The following is a 7,953-nucleotide window of genomic DNA, read 5'->3' as shown; positions in this document are numbered from 1 at the left end:
GAAGTATCGCTAAGGACACCAGTCATCCTGGTTTCTCACTTTTTTTCTCCCCCCTTCCCTCCGTTAAGCGTTACAGGAGCATAAAGGCAAAACCTTCCAGATTCAGACAGTTTCATCCCACAAACTGTCAGATTACTGAACTGTACCTGGACCCTTAGCTCACACTGGTGTGTGTTTTTTTTTAAGTTGTATGTTAATTAACTCGTTATTGCTGCTGCTGTTGTGTTTGTTTTTGGTGATTCCCTTTGGTCTTTGTATTGGAGCCCAAATACAAATAAGCATTTCATTGCACTTGCGCAGATGACAATAAACTGAAGTTTTTTTCCAAAATATTTTTTCCTCAAGACCAGCGCAAATCAAGCTCCTTTTTTGTGTTGCCAGAGGTAGTTCACTGCTTAGCTAGCAGCTGGGCCATTGTGTCTTTCTTCAGGCAGGATCTTGTACAGTTTCCTTGTTACTTCACTCCATTTGTCCTGTTCCTAATGGAAGTGAGCTGATTTCTACCTTCTCCCAGGCACAGGTGGACGTTCAGTTTAGGAGGAGGGGGGGAGGGGGCAAAGTGACTGTTATGGATGCCAGGAGGATATTGGGGTCAAAAAGCCTCACCTTACAGAAAGTTGTTACACTCCCTGATCACGCTACAAGCTGGATCTCATCCCAGTCTTGGTGGATGAAGACAGGGGCGGCATTAATCCTAAATTCAGCCCCTTCCAATTATAGATACGCCACAGGACAGACGTTTCCTTATGAAGTGCGCTAAAATAGGCAGTCAGCACTTTTCTTTCCATGACCTGTTTAAATATAAACACCACAGTTTCCATTGAGCTCCAGTAGCAGAGTCACAGCTGCTGAGGGCGGCACCGAGCCAAGTGAACGTCACGGGGAAAGTGGGCCTCCTTGCTTCTCGGTGCTCAGGGCTTCCTCAGAGGAATGCCATATACGTTCCGAAGGAATGGAATATCTTTAAAGGCATTTTGAGCTAAGAGTCCACCTCAGGTGTACACTGAAATGAGAACCAGGTAGTTACAGCCCTAGACTGGGAAGAGAGGATTATCCCAACCTTGTAAAAATGCCAGACCATTCCAACCCAATAACTACGTACATGTACATTCCTTGGCTTAAGGGAGTGTTCTACACTTATAGGCTGAAGGAACTGAGTCTCTTTAGTCTGAAGGGAGTGTCCTACACTTATAGGCTGAAGGAACTGGGTCTCTTTAGTCTGAAGGGAGTGTCCCACACTGACAGGCTGAAGGAACTGAGTTTCTTTAGGCTAAAGGGAGTATCCTACACTTATAGGCTGAAGGGAGTGTCCCACACTGACAGGCTGAGGGAACTGAGTCTCTTTACCCTGATGGGAGTGTCACTCACTGCCTGGCTGAAGGAACTGAGTCTCTTTAGTCTGGAGGGAGTGTCCCACACTGACAGGCTGAAGGAACTGAGTCTCTTTAGTCTTGAAGAGAGATGACTACAAGGGGACCTGACACAGGTATTCAAAATGCTCAGAGGCTCTGACAAACACGACCCAGCATGTGAACCAGCAGCCACAAGTGGAAAATGCAGAGAAGTGAACTCAAAACACAGGACAGCCTGGACCCAAGCTACTCACCCATGTTGTGGAAGCTAATATCCTAGTTTTTTTATGAGAAAGGGCTGGCTGAGATCCTCTGAGCAATTAAATACTAATTCTCACAAGGGCTAGATGGACTGAATGACCTCCTCTGGTTTGTAACTGTTCCTATGTTCTTAAAACCAAGAACAGGACATTTGCATGAGAGTAATATATCAGTGGTACCATGGCTCACACAGGAAACTGAAACCTGCCTCTTGCATGAGGCATATCTCAATTTGAGACGTTCCGTTCCCCATTGATAGCGGTGTATTGTGAACCACAGCAGTGCTCAGTGAGTGTAATTACACAGCGGACAGAAGACAGTAAGTACAGATTTCCTCTGGTCAGAAACACAGTGGCTGCAGCACTTGTCTGCTCTATCTCCCAGCGGTGAAGGCCTTCCTCCAGTCTGCTCTCTCCATTCTCTTGAGGCCAGAGAACTCTTAAAAAAATCTCCTCCTGTTTTGATCCTTGAAAGCATAGAACAGTGGAGTAGGTAGTGCTATTATATACAGTATATAAAATCAGATAGGCATAGATCTGTCTGCATAGATGTCATATATATATATAATACATATATCCCTCTGCAGAGCTAGTCAGACAGACAAGTAGGTATAAAAATGCATCTGTTCCTTGTAAAAAAAATAGGTTCAAATCTCCAGACTTGGAGTGGGCAGGTATGTCTGGGTTTTCCATGCTTGCAGGAATACAATACAGGGGTGTGAAAGATTTTTTTTTTGCTGTGGTAGGAGTGTCCATCTCTCCCCAGCCAGTGGCTCTGTTCACTCCCTCACAGCTACTAGGGACTGTGGCCCCTGCCAGTCCCTTCACGGCGATAGTTACTCCTGCTCCACGCGGGACCGACGGCCTCTCCTCTCCTGTCACGACAGGAGTGAACACCCTCCTTTAATCCTCTCTCGCGCTGTCTCTGTCTCCTGCCCCGGCACATGCTCACAGTGTCACAGCTGCTGGAATGAGGTTCTTAAAATAGCCCGAGTCTCTGGCGCTGGCGCTGGCGCTGGCTTGGCCCAGCTAAGGGTGGGAGTTCAGGGAGAAATTTAAGCGGGATGCTTCCGAGAGCCAGCAATGACTGCCGGGCTGACGAGCAGTGAAATGACGTGAAAAGATTCAGAACAAACTTTTGCAGGAGATTGAGGTCTTTTTTTTTTCTGGCCTATACATCAAACGGCACCTGGTCTTCCTTCTTTCTTCATTTCAAGCACTTCCTTCTGAAGGAGGTGCCCAGTGTGTCGTGCGGTGTTTTCGAAAACAACAACAAAAAAAATGTCAGAAGAAACAGGCCCAATAATAGACATCTCGAAATTCCATTTTGACCCGAAGTGCTGAAGCATTGTTTATCAATCGAGGATGGAAAACATAAGAAAAAGGAGTATTTGTCTTCTTTTTAAAAGTGAATTGAAAAGGGTATGGGGAAATAATTGTATAAAAAAACTCATTTGGCACCTGAGAAGAACAGGAATCCTGCTTTTTCAGGAACTGCGTTCGCACAGACGGTTCTCACACGGGCAGCACCTGGAGCTCGTCAAGGAGACCGCGGGACGTTGCTCTCGTTTCCCTGCGGCTGGCGAGAGGCCTGCGAGGCAGGCCTGCTCTGGGCGGGTCTCCGCTCTCTGCCTGCTGGCACCAGACTCGCCGCTTATATCCTGGCAACCGCAGGAACCCAGGCTGCCTTAGCCAGAGTGCACAGGGGTTATTCAGGCTCGAAAATAGCTCTGCAGTCTTCTCACAAGGAACTGAGAGCCGTTTCCTCCTCGCCGGGCCGTCAGAGCTGGGCTGCGTCTGGGCCTCTGGCTGAGTTGGTGCTCATCCTGGTGCTCGAGCCCAAAACAGTGAAATTCAACAGTGCAGCATTTAGACAGGAAGAAGAGCTCTGGTGCCGGACTGTCCTGCAGTCTGAGGTCTAAGCCACTGAACTCGCCAAAACGTTTGCTTGAACTGAACCGGTTCTCCCAGGTCTTGAATTGCTGGTGCTTTTTCAGAAGTGGCACCCAGGCCCTCAAATGGCAAATAAAAGAGGGCGCATCTGAGACGGGGCAAAAGGAAGAGGCTCTTTGCATGACACGAGGCAGGTGTCTGGAACAGACGCCCCGGCCCTGTTGTGGAAGGTGACTCCACCAGCTCTTTCAGGAAACGTGGATGCGATTCTGGGAGCAATTAGCGGGTGGTGACGAAGCGAGGAAGCCAGGTCAAGTGGCCTCCTGCTTGAACACAGGAGAGCTCCTCCGGCATCGGGACAGCTCGATGTCTGCACTCCACAGAAGCTGAATCATCGTTTCCTGGAGGTGAAAGGCGGTTTTTTTTTTAGAAACAACAGCTTCATCTCCCTCCCAGAGCGCAGCCGTTTCGAGGACGCGTGACATCATAAACTCCTATTGTGAGACTCCAGGAAGGGAACCTGATCTGCTGCCGTCATTAGTCTTCCAACATCCTTCGCTGTTTGCGGGCAAAGCAAAACAATTCCCTGAATTTTCCATTGTTTATACTTCTGTCAATTTAGCATGGAGATAATGTGTGTATATACACAAGTATATGTGGTTGCTGTGTGTGTACAGTTAAAAGGGTGATATTGCTGCTGCTCTGAACAAGAAGGAAGCTGTACTTGCTAAAGGAAAGGAGAAACGGACTCTTCTACACCACTGTGTTTATATAGCATGCAAAGTAAGCTGGGAGAAGTAACAAGTGCAGCAGATACTGCATAAAACGCCATGCTGAGCAGTTGTAATGTCATAGATCATTCTTAAAGGAAACGGTATTAGACACAAGTGGGAAATGAGGAGAAGTGCACTCAAAACTCAGAACAGGACAGCTTGGACCCAAGCTACTCACCCATGTTGTGGAAGCTGATATCCTAGTTTCTTTTGGAGAAAGGGCTGGCTGAGATCCTCTGAGCAATTTAATACTAACTCTCACAAGGGCTAGATGGACTGAATGACCTCCTCTGGTTTGTAACTGTTCCTGTGTTCTACACCTGTCTTAAAGCCACTGTGTTTATACAGCATCCAAAGTAAACTGGGAGAAGTAACCAGTGCAGCAGATACTGCATAAAAACACCATGCTGAGCAGTTGTAATGTCATAGATCATTCATAAAGGAAACGGTATAAGACTCTCATCTCACCAGCAGGTAGACTTTGGGTGGGACGGCTTCAGGAAACGCCCCCTGGCTATGAGTACGGGCGCAAAGCCGAGACCACTGCGAGCAGGGGTTCGAAAAGCCAGCCCTGCCGAGCCGGGGCAGGACAGGCGAGAGAGAGTTCTCTGGCCGGGCGAGGCTGTCAGGGTGGGGGAGTGTCCAAAACAAGACTTGCGCTGATCAAGGATTCCCTGGGTTGATCACAGCTGCCGAGGAGCTGAGGCAACAGCACACTGCCAGATGCTCCCGTGTGCAAACATTCTCTCTACAGCGGGCCAAGGGCTGAACACACCACAGGGCTGGTGTCAGGTGAGAGAATGCCACTGCAAGGCAGCCTGATTGCATTTCACGAGGAATGACAACAGCCAGGACGAAAGCACCACGGAGCGAAACTGTGGCTTTAACCCGCTTGGTTGAGGGCTGACCTCCTGGCCAGGGGACAAGGAGGCCAGGACCCCCCTGCAGGGTGACCGGGGGGCAGCTGCAGAGGGGGAGATGAGGTGGAGGTGGGATGCAAGAGAACATGAGAGGGATCTCGTAGGTATTTATCGTGTTTGGGAGAGGAATGGATGGCAGGGGCGATTGCTAATTACTGATGGACGAGTCTGATTGAGCTTGGTTGTTGTCATTCCTCCCAAACTTTCATTCTAAACTCCCTTTGTTCTTCCAGACTGCAGATTACCGTTTAGATTAAAGCACCAGGTGAAACAAAGGCATTTATCCTGTCCAAAAAAAGTCTGGGAAAGCATCCGTGAGAAAAACAGGCCTGGGTGCTTTCCCCCTCATCTGCCTGTTTCGAGCTTCTGCACAGAGTAAGAGGAATCTCAGGGTCACCCACCTGCCTGAGCTGGTCAGCCCTTCCCCTGATGTCACATGCTCTCTGGCTCTTCAGCAGGTGGAAGGCGCAGCAATGCACAGTAAAAAATCAATCAGCCCGGCATGCTTGAACCCCCCTTGCTTTGGTGTGGGCTTCAGTGTCCCTCCTGCCTCCATTTCATATCAAGAGTCGGCGTGTCGCTGCTGCAGTGGTGCGCCCGTGCCTGCTCAGGAACGGCACCGCCAGGGCATCAGCGCCCCAGCTCCTGCTGGACTGTCTGTGGGGGGAGGCTGAGCCTCGCACTGGCCGAAACCAGAGCGCCTTTCAGCGGGGGGAGTTTGAAACTCACTGGGGCCACGGCGACCTGCATGTGGATATCCGAGCTCATCCCTTCCGCTCAGAAGAACTGGCCCCCCGGCTGGAAGCAGGACTCTGGAGGACAGAAGAGAGGCAAGGAAGACGAGGGCGGTTTGTAGGCAGTCGTGGGGATTCAGCTCTTTACTTCGAAGCGTGTTGAGGAACGGTGGGCTCTCACCTGTTGGTTTTCTTCCTCTTCGTTCGTCTGTCCTCCTTCCAGCTGAAGAGAAAAGGGGCAAGCGTGCTTGTGATTACTATTCGGAATTTCACAACAGCACAGCACAAGCAGCACACAGCTCTTTCTGCAAGTTTCAGGTTCAGAGACAATCAGAAAAGGTCTTGCACCCTAGTTGACTGTACTGAAACTCCTGATGTCTGCTCTGTCTTTTGCTGGGAGTCTTTGTTCTATTTTTGAAGTTTACTTAAGGACTGACAGCCACCTCCGACCTCTGGTTTAACAGTTCCTTATGAACTCCAGTGTCAAAGGTTGCCGATGAATCATGAGCATCACAGATCTCTTTCTGCAGCTATTGAACAAAGCATGGCGTTGTTGGGTTAAATACATCTGGAAGTGTACCTTCACCTATAATTATTTTATAGCAGGCAGTACATGCTGTGCCATTTCAATAGTGTTAGACAGGGGCGAGATCTGCCATTCATTGTCAGCAGCATAAGATCTGGCTGAAGTCCATTTTTCTGTAAAGGTATGATTTAGCTTCATTACATTACTCTACTTATTAACCAACAGCATTGCTGTACATCTCCAGTGGACTGTGGTGCACTGCTGAGCTTAAGGAGATTTGACTAACTTTACATTCTAAAACAGAACAGCAAAATAAAAAAATATGGCGAATTTTCTGAGAGTAATTCCATGCAAGTGCTGTATCAGGGCTCCTGTGTGTTATTCTACAGCATGCCAGCCATGAAACAGAAGAGTCAGGACACTTTCCTCACCCTCGTGCCCCTGGTCCTCTTGACCTCTGACCCTCCCTGAAGAAGGTGAGAGGTCAAGAGGAGGCCATGCCCCCCCCCCCGGCCTCGGGGTCTCCCCACAGGCTCCAGCGTTCTGCCCCGTGCCCACCTGCACTCACCTCTGTGTCCCACCGCCATCCCAGCCAGCTCAGCCTGGAGAATCCGATGCCCCCTGTGTTCAACTCTCCACTGCAGCCTTCATCTGACCCCGCACAGACTGCGCAAGCAAGCCAGAGAGGTAGGTCAAATCTAGCAAGACCCCTACAGGTTTCCAAGATGCTTTTAGCTCAGCATCACCTTCCTTCTCCATCTTCCTCTCCTCCAGGGCTACTCTAGTAGCCTAGCAACCACAGCCCCTGCTCTGGAGTCCGTGCTGTTGTAAGAACAGGCCTCCCTTTCAGCGCCGTCAGGCCTAGTAAGTGCCTGTTCTCCATTAACCGGCGGGGTCTGAAGGGCCTGGCAGGTTTCAGGAGAGGCAGAGTTAATCAGGCTGAGACCTGCCACACGGGAGGCCCCCCGAGTTTTCAACAAAGGAGGTACAGTGAAGGCAGGCCGGGAAGCGCCCATGGAGGAGGAGCCGAGCTCGACAGAGGGCCTACACATCAGCGCGGCGCCCCACGAAAAACACCCGCCAGCCCCTCATTACGGCCTTCCGGCCACCTGGCGGTCCGGCCTCTGTTGAAAAACAAGACGTGTCTGAACAGCAGAGGACTTGCGGCGCATGGCCACAGGGCCGGGCCTTGCGAAAGCCCACAGCGGCGGTACGCCGCTTCGTCAGGACAGCGCTCACGCTGGCCCCGCACTCTCCCGCAGAAACCAGGCCGGGGATCTCAGGCACCGGCTTCCCGACAAACAGAGGAGCCGCACTCAATTCCAGCCCACGTGTCCTCGTTCTGGGAATAAGGAGGGGGGAAAAAAACAACAACCTCAAGATGAACTGAGCTGTTGATATTATTTTCTCACTGTTTTTCTTTCCCCCCGTGCTCGTAAAGAACATCTAGCCACGATTTCCATGGCAACTCCTAAAGCTAAACAGAATATAAAGG

At 50.2% G+C, this 7,953-nt stretch overlaps 1 long non-coding RNA gene across 1 annotated transcript; it reads right to left on the bottom strand.

Moving 5' to 3' along the window:
• Positions 1 to 5,572: 5,572 nt before the first annotated feature.
• LOC148641421 (uncharacterized) lies at positions 5,573 to 7,591 on the bottom strand. Its single transcript, XR_015929805.1, has 3 exons — positions 7,027 to 7,591; positions 6,114 to 6,155; positions 5,573 to 6,010 (listed from the first exon to the last, which is right to left on the bottom strand). It is a non-coding gene; the product is annotated as an uncharacterized LOC148641421 (long non-coding RNA).
• Between the last annotated feature and the right edge of the window lie 362 nt (positions 7,592 to 7,953).

Source organism: Lepisosteus platostomus, chromosome 24, assembly GCF_059453375.1.
Source record: "Lepisosteus platostomus isolate fLepPlt1 chromosome 24, fLepPlt1.hap1, whole genome shotgun sequence".
Taxonomy (NCBI): domain Eukaryota; kingdom Metazoa; phylum Chordata; class Actinopteri; order Semionotiformes; family Lepisosteidae; genus Lepisosteus; species Lepisosteus platostomus.
Note: the sequence above shows the minus strand (reverse complement) of the source record. Positions and strands in the feature narration are given on the sequence as shown.